This window comes from Pongo abelii, chromosome 18 (assembly GCF_028885655.2).
Source record: "Pongo abelii isolate AG06213 chromosome 18, NHGRI_mPonAbe1-v2.0_pri, whole genome shotgun sequence".
In the NCBI taxonomy this organism is placed as follows: Eukaryota; Metazoa; Chordata; class Mammalia; order Primates; family Hominidae; genus Pongo; species Pongo abelii.
The window spans coordinates 24,681,929-24,699,572 of record NC_072003.2 but is presented as its reverse complement, the minus strand read 5'-3'; the positions used below and the strand labels follow the sequence as shown (position 1 = coordinate 24,699,572).

At 41.2% G+C, this 17,644-nt stretch overlaps 1 protein-coding gene and 1 long non-coding RNA gene across 4 annotated transcripts in view; both read right to left on the bottom strand.

Annotated features, from left to right (window-relative positions):
- Nucleotides 1–17,644, bottom strand: part of LOC100441217 (nuclear pore complex-interacting protein family member B13) — a 104,362-nt gene that overhangs the window by 24,386 nt on the left and 62,332 nt on the right. The window lies entirely within an intron of this gene.
- Nucleotides 4,684–17,643, bottom strand: LOC129050718 (uncharacterized). Its single transcript, XR_010137728.1, has 3 exons — nt 15,357–17,643; nt 11,630–11,710; nt 4,684–4,709 (listed from the first exon to the last, which is right to left on the bottom strand). It is a non-coding gene; the product is annotated as an uncharacterized LOC129050718 (long non-coding RNA).

Genomic DNA, 17,644 nt, shown 5'->3' with positions numbered 1-17,644 from the left:
AGGCTTTTATTTGGTTCTGTGAATAGTCATTTTATTTCCCATGTATTTCTAGCAAGTTGTATTCATTCCATTGATCTAAAATTCCTAGGCTGCCTTTGTCGGGCCTGCAGGAATTAATGGAGCATACCAGCTTTTTATTTTTTATATTTATTTTTTGAGACAGAGTCTCACTCTGTCGCCCAGGCTGGAGTGCAGTGGTGCGATCTCAGCTCACTGCAGCCTCCACCTCACAGGTTCAAGCAATTCTCCTGCCTCAGCCTCCCGAGTAGCTGGGACTACAGGTGCCCGCCACCACGCCCGGCAAATTTTATTTATTTACTTATGTATTTTTTAGAGAGATGGAGTCTCACTCTGTCACCAAGGCTGGAGTGCAGAGGTGCAATGTCACCTCACTGCAACCTCTGCCTCCTGAGTTCACGCCATTCTCCTGCCTCAGCCTCCCAAGTAGCTGGGACTACAGGCGCCCAGCACCACACCCCGCTATTTTTTTGTATTTTTAGTGGAAACGGGGTTTCACTGTGTTAGCCAGGATGTTTTTCTCTCCTGACCTCGTAATCTGCCCGCCTCGGCCTCCCAAAGTGCTGGGATTACAGGCTTGAGTCACTGTGCCTGGCCTGACATTGTATTTTAAAGAATTTTTTTTTTCTTTTTTTTTAAGAAAGGATCTCGCTCCGTCACCCAGGCTGGGGTATGGTAGCACAATCTTGGCTCACTGCAACCTCTCTCTCCTGGGTTCAAGCCAACCTCCCACCGAAGCCTCTGGAGTAGCTGGGACTACAGGTACACACCACCACCCCTAGCTAACGTTTAGTACTTTTTGTAGAGATTTCCTAGGGGTTTCTCCATGTTGCCCAGGCTGGTCTCGAACACCTGAGGGCAATTGATCTCGCTGTCTCAGCCTTCCCAAGTGTTGGGATTACAAGTGTGAGCCACCTGTAATTTCTCCATTCTAAGAGACATGTAGTAATGTCTCATGGTGATATTAATTTGCATTTCACTAATGACTAATGATGTTAAACATCTTTTCAAGTGCTATACATTTTCATTTTCTTTGATGAAGTATCTGCTCAAATCTGTTGTTCATTTAAAAAATTGCATTGTGGCTCACACCTGTAATCCCGGCACTTTGGGAGGCCAAGGCAGGCGGATCACCTGAGGTCAGGAGTTCAAGACCAGCCTGGCCAACACGGTGAAACTCCAACTCTACTAAAAATACAAAAAAACTAACTAGGTGTGGTGGCGCATGCCTATAATAACAGCTACTCAGGAGGCTAAGGCAGAAGAATCACTGGAACCCGGGAGGTGGAGGTTGCAGTGAGCCAAGATCGCACCACTGCACTCTAGTCTGGGCAACAGAATGAGACTCCATCTCAAAAAAAAAAAATTGTATTGCTCATCTCCTTATTGAGTTGTAACAGTTCTTTATATATTTTAGATACAAATTCTTTCTCAAACAAATGTTTTGTAGCTTCTGGGGAAAAGAATGAAAAAGAAATTTTAAAAGAAGACAGGCCTGGGACAGTGGCTGGGTGGCTGTGGTAGCTCACGCCTGTAATCCCATCACTTTGGGAGGCCAAGGCAGGTGGACCACCTGAGGTCAGGAGTTTGAGACCAGCCTGGCCAACATGGCGAAACCCTGTCTCTACTAAAAATACAAAAATTAGCCCGGCATGGTGGTGTGCGCCTGTAATCCCAGCTACTTGGGAGGCTGAGGCAGGCGAATCACTTGAACCTGGGAGGTAGAGGTTGCAGTTAGCCAAGGTCGCACTGCACTCCAGCCTGGGCAGCAGAGCAAAGCTCCATCTCAAAAAAATAAAAAATAAAAATAAAAAAAGACAAAAAAAAAAAAAAGAAATAAGAAAAAAATGTTTTGCAAATATTTCTCCCAGTCTGTAACTTGCCCTTCATCTTCTTAATAGGGGCTTTCAAACAGCTAATGCTTTTAATTTTTGATAAAGTACAATTTATGGTTCACCATTTTATATCCTAAGAAATGTAACCTAAAGTCACAAAGATCTCCTGTATTTTCTTCGAGACATTTTATTGTCTTAGATCTATGCTTAGGTTGATGAACCATTTATAGTTAATATTTATATATACAGAGAATAAGATAAGGGTTAAGATTCAGTTTTGTTCCACATAGATATCCAAGCTCTAAGACCACTGATGGAAAAAGATTGTCCTTTCTCCCTCGAATTACCCGGGCATCTGTAAAAACCTGAAGTGACCATATACTTCACATAAGTCTATTTCTGAATTCTCTTATTTTCTTTGGTTAATCTCACACAGTCTTACTTGCTGCTTTACAGAAGTCTCGAAGTATGACAAGATAAGTCTTCCAATTTTGTTCTTTTTCAAAATTCTTTGGGCTATTCCTAGATCCCTTGTGTTTCCATATAAACTTTAGAATTAGCTCATCAATTTCTATAAGAAATTGTAGCCTGTTGAGATTTTAAGAGGGATTGAGTTGAATCTATAGATTAGTTTGGGAAGAACTGACTTAATACTTAGTCTTCCAACCCATGTGTATGGCATATTGTTCTTGGGTCTTCTTGAATTTCTCTCAGTAACATTCTTAGTTTTCAATGTACAGATCTTGCATACATTTTGTTAAATTTATCCATAAATTTTTCATGTTTTTTGATCCTATTATAAATGACATTTAAAATTCAATTTCCAATTATTCTTTGCTAGTATATAAAAATCCAGAAAGTGGTTTAGATTTGATCATTAGTTCCAGGAGCTTTTCTTTAGTTTTCTATCTATACAATCATGCCTGCAAACAAAGTTTTACTTCTTCCTTTCTAATCTGTCAGGTTTTTTTTTGCCTTATTGCACTGTCTTAGATTTCAAATATGATGCTGAATGAGATAAATGGAGCAGCAAGTGGTAGTTGCTCTGCCGCCTATAAGGTAGATATTTAAGTATGACATTTTATGAATTTTCTTGTTTAATTTTTACAACAATCTTACAATGTCAGTACAATTATTTTTATTTATTTATTGAGATGGGGTCTTGCTATATTACCCAGGCTGGTACTGAACTTCTGGGCTTAAGCCAACATCTTGCTTGTCTCCTGAGTAGGGGGACTATAGGCATGTGCCACCACACTTGGCTTAAATGTGTCCTTTAAAAATTCAGGCCAGGCACAGTGGCTCATGCCTATAAACCCAGCAATTTGGGAGGCTGAGGCAGGCGGATCACCTGAGGTCAGGAGTTTGAGACCAGCCTGGCCAACATAGTGAAACCCTGTCTCTACTAAAAATACAAGAAATTAGCCAGATGTGGTGGCACACACCTGTAATCCCAGCAATTCAGGAGGTTGAGGCAGGAGAAACACTTGAACCCGGGAGGCAGAGATTGCAGTGAGGTGAGATTGTGCTACTGCACTCCAGCCTGGGCAACAGAGTGAGACTCTGTCTCAAAAAAATAAAATAAAATTCAGTTTAGAACAGAGAAAGGAAGTACATGAAGGAGAAGATAGAGAAGCATTTACAATCTAAATGAAAAAGTATACACACACATAAAATAACTTCCAAAACAAACCAACGATTAAAGAAAAATCTAACGAGCCAACCTTACTATTACAGTTTTTGCTACAATGTGGATATGGGCTATCTTAAACATGTGGTACACACACATTTCTTAAGACTTTATCTTTTATAGGCTGAGGACGTAGCCTCGCTCCTATATATTCAAAATGGTAGATTCAGCATCATGCTACCTACCTGCATTTGCGACAAGCAACAGGGGCAGTCTTCCTAGCTCTATATCATCTTTAATCAGTTTCTCCAGGAAGGCAACATCCTGGAACCAAAACAAACCATTAAAAAATGAGGTGCCCAGTATAAAAGCTATAAAATGAAAAATTATGACTTACAAAAGAAGCAGATAACTCTCAAAAGTAATGTCAAATCAATTCTTACTCTTGACAATTTTTCTGTTTTCTCTCATCATAGATGTGAAAATCAAATAGTTTTCCTTTAAGACTAGAAAAATCTGTTAAACAAGATTAAAGGTAAAAACTGCACATATGCAGGAACATTTCTTTGATTTTAAACATTTACATTTAAATGAAATGTTCTCTTAACTCCTCTAAAACAGCCAAGAATGTATCTCTACTATGACTCACTGACGTACCTGAACTAGAAAATAAAACTACCTTGACAAAAGAAATAAAAAACTCTAAAATCCATCCCTTCCTTTTCCTTCTGGAATCATTAAGGAGAGATTTATCACCTACATGTCTGAAAATAAGCAGAACTCAATTCCACGATGACAATGAAGAACCTCATTTTCAAAATCTGCCCATTCATAAATCCAGGCAACAGTGCTAACTCATTAAAAGTAGGAGCTTCAGAAGAAATTTCTGGTGCTCAATTGAGCTGCCATGTTTCTACTTAAAGCAGGTGATACAGTAATTACAAGACTCCTTGAAAGCCAGGTGCTCCTGACCTATATACCAACCAACCTTCATGGACATTCACATATTAACAGAAGCATTTATTACACAATGCAAGGATCCAAGCAATACATGAGTAAGTTACTAATTATCTGGAGGCCAGCAAACAGAACTTCATTTGAAAGGTAGTTTCAAAACACAATCCCACATGATTTTACAAACCAAAAGTAGAACTCACCATCTGATGCTGGGATCCAAACATAGCGTTACAAGGTACACGGCACAAGCAGGGGAAGGGCAAGCCGAACTGCAGGAAGAAACACACCACTTGACAAGAAAGCTCTCTGCACCATTCACTTCAGATTGTGAAAGGCTGTGGCTCTAAGACAAGCCACGATTATTCTTCTAAGAAATCTCTCTCCTTAGGGGAACTCTTAATATTATAAATTGATGTTAAAGTACATTTAGAAAGCCAAGCCAAAAAAAAAAAAAAGGTGAATTTCCAAGTGCCTTATAAGAGGATATAATGCAAAATTTTCTAAATGAGTGAAGTAATTATCTTTGGTATATTCTAGAATATACCAGAAACACTTTGACAAACACAGAAACAAGTGGGTCGTGAGCATTTTAATGGGGGTAATTTTGGATTCTTTCTCCAAGCATTACCGGTAAATAACACCAGCTAAAGGCATTCAGAGAACAGTATCTTATTTATGGGTTCACCCACCTCTAAAAAGTAATAAATATGGATTAGCAGATGCACATTTCTCAAGAGAAGTGAAGTCAGTGTTATGCACAGAGACAGTGGTTGTCAACTTGATTTTATATTCTTCATGTTTAGCTTCCAAGTCCTTGAGGAGTTTACAGTTTTAGGAAGTGTAAACAGTTGCAGCATATTGTTTTCTGTGACTAAGACTCGGTAGCATTCAGAGACCAAAAATTTAATAAGCACATTTTTCTCCTTAAAGGATTAAAAATTATGAATGTGACACCCAAGTAAAACAAATCCTCAAAAAAAATACAGGTATTAAAAGTGAAAATGCCTAGCCCCCTACCCTATAAGCCACCAATCCACCCCATTAACAGTTTAATACAAAAACTTTCAGATATTTTCTAGGTATAAATTTACGTATTTTTCTAGGTACAAAAACATAGGTATAAAGGATACACACACTTTAAAAAACATGAACATAACCATCTTATATATGCTGCTCTGCCAGCTGCCATTCCCAACAGAACACTCTCACACATCTTTTGAAGGTTAGACTGTTGTCCCCAAACACCCTTGTGTCCGCAAGAGCCTGGCTCTTAATTCATTTCACGTTTCAGAGGATTATTATTAAATTCCCCATTTTGTACACCCTCAAGAAGAGGACATAATTTCTTAACACCAGTGATCACAGCTCAGAATCAACTTAAAAGTCACTAAGTGTCTCCCATACATCCCCCTGGGACTCCTACAGCTTACAAAAGAGGAACCCTCCAACCCTACGGGTTTAACTTTCAAACGTTCTTGGCAAAGACGGTTAACTGTTTTATCTCGATGTAGTCCCCCCAGTTGGGCTAGAAGCGCCATGAACTTTAAAAACAGTCATGCTCGGCTGGGTGTGGTGGCTCACGCCTGTAATCCCAGCACTTTGGGAGGCTGAGGTGGGCAGATCACAAGGTCAGGAGATCAACACCATCCTGGCTAACACGGTGAAACCCCATCTCTACTAAAAAAATACAAAAAAATTAGCTGGGTGTGGTGGCAGGCGCCTGTAGTCCCAGCTACTTGGGAGGCTGAGGCAAGGAGAATGGCATGAATCTGGGAGGCAGAGCTTGCAGTGAGCCGAGATCGCGCCACTGCACTCCAGCCTGGGTGACAGAGCAAGACTCTGTCTCAAAAAAAAAAAACAAAAACAAAAACAAAAACAAAAAAATAGTCATGCTCTTTGATCCAGCAATTCTAGACTGACTCTGAAAATCCATCTGAGGACCATAACCCTAAATAAAATACAGGAAGAGCTTTATGCACAGAGAAGTCCTTAACAGCACTACACAAAGAACATTACCTGAAAATGGTCACAGAAAGCAAGAGAATGCAAACACTCTTCGTTGTCCAAAAAGGCAACAGTTAATTACTATATATTCACTTGAAGAAATACCATGAAGCCACTAAAAATAAACTATACTTTGAAAAATTATTATTAAAATGATATATTCCTGTTTTAACAGTAAGTGAAAAGAGCCAGATACAATCATATAAACACAAACACACCCCCTTCAATTAAAGTCTGGGAAAAAAGAGAAAATGTTGACTGTGGATGCCCTTGGGTAATCTATCACATATTCCTTATTTCTAAATTCAGTAATTTTTACAAATATGACAAAAGCATGTAAGACCATCTTTCTTTTCACTCAACAAGAACAGCAACTAGAGAAACGGGTCAACTTTAAAACTTTCAGAACAAAATAAGACATTATTTCTTTAAAATAGCCACCTGATACCACATTACCTGATTACAAAGGTATTGGCCCAGGCAAGGTCTAGCAGCAGCACTAAGATATATTACAGGCTTCTTGTTATATAACACATTGAAGCCATCCACTACGAAGTCTTCATATCGAGAATGAATGGCAAGCCTACATATCTTTGCAAGTCCTTCTCTTTCCTCTTTGTGGAAATAAGCACAGCCATTTTCATATCTGTTAAGAGATACATATTAATATGCTCTTATTTCTAGTTAAGGATTGTATAAGTCAACCTTATAATCATGGAGACAATTCTTTTCTCAAGCTAGGAATTGTCACTTTTATCAGGCAGAGAGGACAGGAATGTGAAACATCCTCATCATAGATGGCTGACACCTCATTACAGCTGAGGTTACCAAGCAGCGAGACAATAACCCTCCATCCATACCCAATTCCATAAAGAGCAGAAACTATGAAAACAAGTAGAGACCAGGAATTCCCAGATATAAAAAGCCTGAAGATCATGGTTCTGGCTTATTATGAACTAAGGCCAGCATTGGATAACACAGGCATAGTTCATAGCAGAGTTTCAGCCCTAAAACATCCAGAGTAAATAAAACTGTCAAAAATGCTAGCCAGAGGCTGGGTGTGGTGGCTCATGCCTGTAATCTCAGCACTTTGGGAGGCCAACGAGGGTGGATCACCTGACGTCAGGAGTTTTGAGACTAGCCTGGCTAACATGGTGAAACAACTGTCTCTACTAATTGCCAGGTGTGGTGGTGAGTGACTGTAGTCCCAGCTACTCGGGAGACTGAGGCAGGAGAATCGCTTGAACCCAGGAGGTGGAGGGTGCAGTGAGCCGAGATTGTGCCATTGCACTCCAGCCTGGGCGACAGAGTAAGACTCCGTCTCAATAAAATAAAAAAGCTACTCAGGCTAACTTTTGGTTTTACTAAAATCTGCTGAGGCTCTATCTCCTAGAGGAGGAGGGACAATTTCAATTACAGGCATAAGATTTTTACTAGAACAACACAACACTGCTCCTTTAATAAAGTTGGGCAAACTTATACTCTTGCTTGGCCAAGTTCTTTCCCAACACTGAAAGTGAGGGTCTCTCAAGATAAATGTCTCAAGTTAGGCAAACATTCCTTCTCCATAAAAGTAATAGCATAAACCCAATGCCACTAGTCCTATGTCTCCTACTGAATCCTTCATCTGTTGTAATTTCTTAGTACTGCCAGGATTATCACAGAATAAAACAAATTTCAATTTCATAGCACATATTCATCTTCCTTATGACAGAGTTTTCTTTTTTTTTTTTGAGACAGAGTCTTGCTCTGTCACCCAGGCTGGAGTGCAGTGCCTCAGCCTCTGGAGGAGCTGGGACTACAGGTGCCCACTACCACGCCTGGCTAATTTTTTTGTATTTTTAGTAGAGACAGGGTTTCACCATGTTAGCCAGAATGGTCTCGATCTCCTCACCTTGTGATCCGCCCACCTCAGCCTCCCAAAGTGCTGGGATTACAGGCATGAGCCACCGCGCCTGGCCTCAGAGTTTTCTAATAAAACACAAGCTAATATTTTCAAAGCACAGCTGGCCCTCCAAACCTGTGGGTTCTGCATCTGTGGATTCAACCAAGCATGAGTAAAAAATCTTCAGAAATTTAAGAAGATGGGTGCCTCTGTACTGAATATCTACAGACGTTTTTCCTTGTTATTATTCCCTAAACAATACAGTGTAACAACTATTTACACAGCATTTACATCATATTAGGTATTATATGTAATCAAGAGATTAAAGTATATGGGAAGATGTGCCTCAGTTACATGAAAATACTGTGCTATTTTGTATAAGGGATTTGAGCATCCATGAATTTTTTTATCCAGAGGGTGAGGATGGGAGGTCAAGAACCAATCCCCCAAGGACACTCAAGGATAAGGGACAACTGTATTTGAATCTAGATCATTGCTCTATCTTCTACTGACATGTGCCAATTAGATACCCCACAAATAAATAACTGCTGACCCTATCAAACACGTATGTACTTCTATTCTCCACCCTTCACATGTATTAGTCCATTAGCTCATTTAATCCTCACAACATTTCTATGAAATAGGCATTAATACTATCCCCATCTAACAGACGATGAAACAGGCACTGAGAGGTTAAACACCCCTTTCAAGGAGAAGGAAATCTGAACCCAAGTAGTACAGCTCCAGAAAAAAGATCTTTCAGTCTATGCCCGACTCAAAAAAGTCTTCACTGGAAACTCATCATGTCTTTACCCGAAAATTCTGCATAGCCATAAGGTGGTATCTGAAAGTATCCTAGTTGTAAGTTTTCTCAGCTTCTCTTTGTCCAGAGTTGAAATATAAGCTCCCAGACTATGTCCCAACAAAGCCATATGACCTTGTTCTCCAATATTTTGGATTCTGTTAAGCAAAATTAGTTTAAAGTATTAGAGTCAAACCATAAAAAAGGACATAGAACTTAGAGACACAGAATTCCACAGAAATATCTGTCAGACTCGAAATCTACTTAATGGCCCAGAAGGCAAATCAATGCATAAACAGTAGTGATAGTTTGGTGAGAATTTTTTCTATTTTTTGAGATGGAGAAAAAAATATATATTTTTTTTTCTGAGATTGAGTCTCCCTCTTGATGCCCAGGCTGGGGTGCAGTGGTGCGATCTCGGCTCACTACAACCTCCACCTCCTGGGTTCATGTGATTCTCCTGTCTCAGCCTCCCAAGTAGCTGGAATTACAGGCGCCCACCACCAAGCCCGGCTAATTTTTTGTATTTTTAGTAGAGATGGGGTTTCACCATGTTGGCCAGGCTGCTCTTGAACTCCTGACTTCAGGTGATCCACCTGCCTCGGCCTCCCAAAGTGCTGGGATTACAGGGATGAGCCACCACTCCTGGCCAGAAAAATATTTTCCTAATTTGAGTTCCAGGAGGTAAATATCCCTTTTTAAATTGAGTACCTACAAACTGTTTTAAAATAATTTCCTATTAAAGTATTTTAAAAATTAAATACCAGCCTTAAGAATTGTGGAGGGTAGAGCTAAGGTAAAATGAGCTGAAAGCATTTTTTAAAGAACTAAATCCTGGCCAGGCACAGTGGCTCATGCCTGTGATCCCAGCACTTTGGGAGGCCAAGGCGGGTGGATCACGAGGTCAGGAGATTGAGACCATCCTGGCTAACACGGTGAAACACCATCTCTATTAAAAATACAAAAAATTAGCCGGGCCTGGTGGCGGGCACCTGTAATCCCAGCTACTCAGGAGGCCGAGGCAGGAGAATGGAGTGAACCTGGGAGGCGGAGCTTGAAGTGCGCCGAAATGGCACCACTGCACTCCAGCCTGGGTGACAGAGTAACACTCCATCTCAAAAAAAAAAAAAAAAAAAAAGAATTAAATCTCAGGTATATGCATCAAATAAGAATTATTTATTGCAATAATACAGCAGATTCATGGGGGACTAGGTATTATTTTATATATAATTAAAATTGATTATATAAAATATTTTATATAGAATTAAAACTAATTTCCCTTATAAAGAATAACTGTAAAAAAGAAGGAATAAGTTTACAATTGTTAACTATGAATAATAAGAAAAAGACAAATAACCTAATAGGATCATGGGCAACAGACAGTTCCTAGAAATAGAAATGGGTCTTAAAACATACAAAAAGACACGTCACTTGGTTCATAATTTAAAAAACCTGCAAATTCAAATTATGCTGAAACACCATTTCTCACTTATCAGATTTCTCATCAGAATATCACTTATCAACGATCCTTCAGTCTGATAATGCCTTTGCAGGTGAAAGTGGGGAAATAAAGTACTCTCACACATTGCTGGTGGGACTGCTAAATGCCACAACTCCATGGAGGGAAATTTGGCAGGATCTATCAAAATTACAAAAGCACACACTGTCTGAGACAGCAACTCCACTTTCAGGACTTTGTCCTCCAGACACCTGCTACTATGAGAAGTGACACATGTTGAAAGTTGTTTGCTGCAGCAATGTTTGTAACAGTGCAACATGACAGGGGACCAATAAAATAAAATATGGTTCATCTGTTCAAAGTAAAATACATAGCTCTGACAAAGGAGAAAGTTCCTGTGCATTAATATGCAGTGAACTCCAAGACATAAGTGAAAAAATGCAAGGTGCAGAGCACATGCGTAGTAATTATGTATTAGAGAGGGTGGGCATAGACATTTTGCTGGTGTATAATACATATAAAATCTCTCTGGAAGAATACACAAGAAACTGGTAATGTCTGTCTCTAGAGAAGAAAACACGGTAGGAAGATAGAGGTAGGAAGGAAAATTCCCTTTGTATATCGTTTTTTATTGTATAAATTTTGAACCAAGAGAACAATTTTACTTATTTCAAAACATTAAACTTAAAATAATTAAAGAGAAAACTAACTAAATACCTAATGAATACAAGTACAGCAATCCTTAGGAAGCAGAAGCACAGCAGCAGAAAGACATACGACACTCACTCTTCAGTCCTTCTGCCAGCGCCTCTCTAAGGCATGACACCATAAAAACTATGGGATCTAATTTCAATAAATGCCTTCATTTCACAAAATATATATTACATATAAATGTCTTTCTGAAAATAAAAAGGACTATTTTAATATCATATGTAACTCGATGAAATATAGCTTCTTATTTGAGCAACTTGTCAGAGCGCAATCACTACTGAAATCAAGAACACATACACTTGAAAGGAGAAGCTGCCAGGTTCATTACCTGGGGCTCTGGGGCTCCTCATCTTCATCTCCATGCATCAGATTCTGAACTAACTGGAGGATGCTCACCATATCTTGTCCACTGAAGAATAGAAAGAGTTGATGGGCTGATGGGAACAGCACACATCCCCCACCACTCTCCCGCTACTTCCCTCATCCAACTAGTGTTGCTTCAAGTTTTTTTTCTTAAGCAACTATAAGAGAAAGAACGTGGTATATAGTTTATGCTTTTTAAAAAACAAAGCTCAAATTATAAACTGAATTCTGATATAAACTTACTTGTGGTTAAATAAATCTTCTACCTAATTATGAGTTTCATTTTAATAAATGTCACCAGTCTTTTTATTTTTATTTTTTTTTTTGAGACAGGGTCTCACTTTGTCACCCAAGCTGTAGGGAAGTGGCATAATCTGGGCTCACTGCAACCTCCGCCTCCCGGGTTTAAGCGATCCTCCTGCCTCAGCCTCCTGAGTAGCTGAGATTACAAGCGTGCGCCACCACGCTCGGCTAATTTTTGTATTTTTAGTAGAGATGGGGTTTCACCATGTTGGCCAGACTGGTCTTCAACTCCTGGCTTCAAGTGATCCACCGTCCTTGGCCTCCCAAAGTGCTGGGATTACAGGCGTGAGCCACCACGCCCAGCTGTTTTTTCATTTTTGGTAGAAACAGGGTTTTGCCATGTTGCCCAGCCTGGTCTCAAACCACCGAGCTCAAGCAATCCTCCTGCCTCAGCCTCCAAAAGTGCTGGGATTACAGGCCTGAGCCACTTCGCCCAGCCACCAGTCTTGCTCTAGCAACATTTCTATACATTTCATTTGAATCTTGGAGTACAAGACACAGAATATTTAATAAGCATGTAATAAGAGCCAAAAGTCCTTATAATATGTACTCATATAAGTATATTATATACTACATATTATATAAAATATAAATAAAATATATAAAATATAATAATCATCCTTAGTATATTATAATATGTACTCATATAAGTATATTATATACTACATATTATATAAAATATAATATATGAAATATATAAAATATAATATATAATCATCCTTAGTATATTATAATATGTACTCATATAAGTATATTATATACTACATATTATATAAAATATAAAATATATATAAAATATATAAAATATAATATATAATCATCCTTAGTATATTATAATATGTACTCATATATTATATACTACATATTATATAAAATATATATAAAATATAGTATATAATCATCCTTAGTATATGATAATGCTAGACAGTCACACAATACTCCAATGCCACTGGTATATCGAATTTTCCTCCTTAGGGATCTTGTCCGTTTGGACTAACAGCCTTTAACAATGCAAGCTTCATTTATTACCAGCTCTTCCCCGAGCTGGGAACCTTGAGATCTGCTTAGAGTGTAAAAACATTTTACTTCTATCCGAGATATGTTGCTATGAAATGCTCATTACATGAGGAGATGGAAAGTTATGAAAAGAATTCGAATGGCTGAAGTAGCAAGCAATGGCAAAGCAACTTGCAACAGGAATAATGTAAAGCTATTCCTGTTAATGAGAATAGACTAAAAAGATGTTTCCTCTTTCAAAAAAGGAAGTGCCATCAAAACACTGTCCCCAAACCAATTGTCCCCAAGGTGCTGCCCTTCAAGTGAGAGGGGCTCTGGGCCTTGGACACTGTAGAGGTTAGAGCAGGCAGGGGCCCTTGAGGCACACTTGGCTGACTGCCACATGACCTTGAGCAAGCTATTCCAACTTGCCAAGCCGGACTTTATGGATTTGGGAGGCTTCAGACAGTGAAGGTATGGCACTTAGCTGTGCCTGGCACATTACTAGTCTTGAATGCTGGGTGGTAGCACTCCTAAGTGTGAATCCTCCTAGTCAGTGGCTTAAGGCTGAGAATTACAGATGCTGCTGGGAGTATCTCTCCTGGGAAAACTTCCGTGGAATTAGGAGACTAAACCCTAAAACCTTTGGTTTCCATCAGTAGGCCTGGAATGAGGAGATTTTATAGGACCTGCCTCCTGTTCTGAGCTGAGAATGCACTTCACACCTAGCTTCACATCAGCATTATTCATGCTACGAATAGGAGTGACTGTTTTAAAGTATTAGTATCTCGGCGTGTTATTGGCACACTGTGATCCTTCCTCCATACTTTTCTTTTGCAACCTGGTTAAATTTATATCCACGTCAAAGGATATTTAAGGGAGTTGTACTGTTTACTTATGTGCAGTTTCCTGGTTATAATAGGAAAAAAAATAAGTTTGTCTCAGGGAAGCTGGGCTGGGATACTAATCCCAGATTAACTGCTAATGTCTTGTGAAAATTTTAGTCAGCTACTTACTTTTTTGCTATTTTTCCTGCTATTCAAACCATGAAGACGTGACAGATTTGCTTCAGCTGCCAAAAAATAATTTGACATTTTCCTTTCATTTACATTATGAAAACAATAAATCAAATTAAAATACCTCTTAGAATAAAACTCAGTCTACCAAGTAGATTACAGGCTTCAAGAGTGAACTAAGTATGACACACCAGTTATAATGATGAATTTGTATATCACTTTTATTTTATTTCATAGGGTCTCGCCATGTTGTTCAGGGTGACCTCGAACTCCTTGACTCAAGCCATCCTCCTGCCTCAGGCTCCCAGCAGCTGGGACTACAGGTGTGCACCACGGTGCCTAGCTCCATGTATCACTTTTGAGTCATGAAGTTGTATTAAATTGTTGGTTTTCTGTTAGTCTCTCTGAGACGAACTCTGGCTGTGCAGAGAAATGCGGCCTTGTCTTTTTTCTGGCACCTTTATCTGTCAGGATGTTATCAGCCCAAAGCTATGGAGCCATGTGGGGAAGTACCACTGAGAATGTTAACTCAGAGGACAACAGGGCTAGGAAATGATGAAAGAGTGGGTGAAACTGAGTACTGACAACACTGCCTGATCTCCTGGATCAATCCATGCCTGAAGCTAGTCCCCAGATTTCTGAGTACAGGCAGCCCCAAAGTTCCCTTTATTTACTTAGGCTACTTTTTTTTTTTTTTTTGAGACGGAGTTTCGCTCTGGGTTGCCCAGGCTTGGAGTGCAATGGCACGATCTCGAGACACTGCAACCTCCGCCTCCCAGGTTCAAGCAATTCCTCTGCCTCAGCCTCCCAAGTAGCTGGGATTACAGGCATGCACCACCATGCCCAGCTCATTTTGTATTTTTAGTAGAGATGGGGTTTCTCCACGTTGAGGCTGGTCTCAAACTCGTGACCTCAGGTGATCTGCCCGCCTTGGCCTCCCAAAGTGCTGGGATTACAGGCGTGAGCCTCCGCGACCGGCCACTTAGGCCACTTTAAGATAGATTTATATCCCTTGCAACTGAGAGAATCTTGACCACCATAATTAGGGACTAGTGAATAAGTGAGTCTGGTTAGCGTTTGGGAGGATTCAAGGGGAGAAATATGATGTGTCCATTGTAGGGTAGTTAATTACTGACACTATCAAGGAAAGAGAAAATGAAAACGCCATGCCACCAAGGAGAACATCAACCTGACAATTCAGGAAAGGAACAAAATACCAAGGAATTGGTTAACAGGCTGGAAAATAAAATATGAACGACAGCCGGAACTGCCAGGGAGCTATACATGCCATTACCATCAACACCCACTCCCTCAGCCCACTGCCCACACGTAGAAGTCCCTCCCTGCATGCAAAGGGAAATGGTGTCAAACACACACCAGCTACAGGAGGTAGAGAGCAAAGATGACTTGCAGGGGGGCTGACCAGATCATGTTAATGTACGTGGCCAAGTCCATGAACCTCTGAGCGTCCACAGACATGAGGCTGACGATCTCCCCGACTGTGGAGGATTTTCTGGCTGAGCTGGTGATCACCAGGGCCCGTGGGACAAAGGAGAAGGAAGGTGGGTGAGTGTGGCAGGTGAAGAGGCCTGACTCTCCCTCCAGACCCACAGAGACGAAGGAGACTCTCAAGGGCAGAAATGCTGCAGATCTCTGCTCCTCCCCTCCCGACCTATCTGTCTGCCCAGGACGCCTGTGTCATCTCAAAGCCCACATTCTTATCCATGGTGCTCAATGCCTCCCAACCTTGAACTCATCAGTTGGCAAGGGACCCTAGGTGTCCTCAAAACCAGGGCTTCGCATGCTTTAATGTGCGCACATGCGGCTGGGTTTTTTTGGGGGGAGTGGTGGGGGATGGGGGGAGTTGTTTCGGATTCTGCAGGTCTGGGGTGTGGCCTGGGATTCTGCATTTCTACGCTTCCAGGCTGTGCCAATGCTGCTGGTCCCAGATCCCACTGAAGGACCGAGAGTCTGGGCCAGGGTCTCTAAGCCTTGGCATTCTTGACATCTGGAGCTGGATAATTCTTTGCGGGGCTGTCTTGTGCACTGTAGGAGTTTTAGCAGCAATCCCTGGCTTCGACCCACTACATGCCCTCACCCCCAGCTGGGACAACCAAAAATGCCCCCAGATATTGCCAAACATGCCCTGGTGGGGGAAAATCTCCCTAGTCCTCAAACATGGTTGCACACTATCATCTGGTGAGTTTTAAAAACACTAAGACATTAGCAGGTGTGGTGGTGCATACCTCTGGTCCCAGCTATGTGGCGGGCTGAGGTGGCAGGATCGTTTGAGCCCAGGAGGTGGAGGCTGCAGTGAGCCAAGATCGTGCCACTGCACTCCAGCCTGGGTGACAGAGCGAGACCCTATCTCAAAAAATAAAAACAAATAAAAAATAAAAACAATGATACCTGGGTGCAACCACGGCAATCGCAATTTCACTGGTCTGGTGCAACCTAGGTGTCAGGAAGTTTTTTTGTTTTTTGAGACAGGGTGTCATTCTGTCACACTGGCCGGAATGCAGGGATGCTATCAGGAATCACTGCAGCTTCCAACTCTGGGGCTGAAGTGATTCTTTTAACTCAACCTCCTGAGTAGATGGGACTACAGGTGCGCACCACTCTACCTGGCTAATTTTTTTTTATTTTCTGCAAAGCCAGAGTCTTGCTATATTGACCAGGCTGGCATTGAACTTCCAGCCTCCAGTGATTCCCCCACCTTGATCTCCCAAACTGCTGGGATTATAGGCATGAGCTATAGCGCCGGCCTTCATCAGTTTAAGCTCCCCAAGTGAGTCTAATTCCCAGACAGGCCTGAGAATCACTCCTCTAGTTCATCAAGTACCTGCAAGACTGTCTCTTCCTAACCTAGGAGCCAAGCAGTTTCCTTGACCTCGAGACAAAAAATAATAATAATAATTTATAGGGATCAAGAAGGTAATTTGGTTCCTTTGAAATTGGATGTACACAAATGCCTGCTACATACTCTTATCATGCAAGGAATGTGCCACCTGCTCAGTTCAAATTAAGAGTGACAACAGGATGGGTGCGGTGGCTCATGCCTGTAATCCCAGCACTTTGGGAGGCTGAGGCAGGCGGATCACCTGAGGTCAGCAGTTCAAGATCAGCCTGGCCAACATGGCGAAACCCTGTCTCTACTAAAAATACAAAAATTAGCCGGTCGTGGTGGCAGGCGCCTGTAGTCCCAGCTACTCAGGAGGCTGAGGCAGAAGAATCGCTTGAACTCAGGAGGTGGAAGTTGCAGTGAGCCAAGATCATGCCACTGCACTCCAGTCTGGGGGAGAGAGAGAGACTTGGTCTCAAAAAAATGAAAAAAAAAAAGAGTGACAACAAGCTGAAACACAGAATGTTAACAGCAGAATGAGGATCCAAACTTGGATTTCCCCACATCAAGGGCCACGGATCCATCTAAGAAACTCAATTACCCATAGCTGATACACAAGGACATCTACACGCCAACCCTTGAAATCAGCTTTCCTAAAGTACAATGCGTGATGCGTACTGTCCCTGCCACCTAAGGTCACGGAAGCTACCCTCATCCTACTGCTCCAGAAGCTGGGCTGGAAATCCCCACGCTGGCCCCAGAGTAACCCAGGGCTGCAGGAGGAGATGTCGAAGTCAGGCCACATGCCAATGGCACAGCGCCC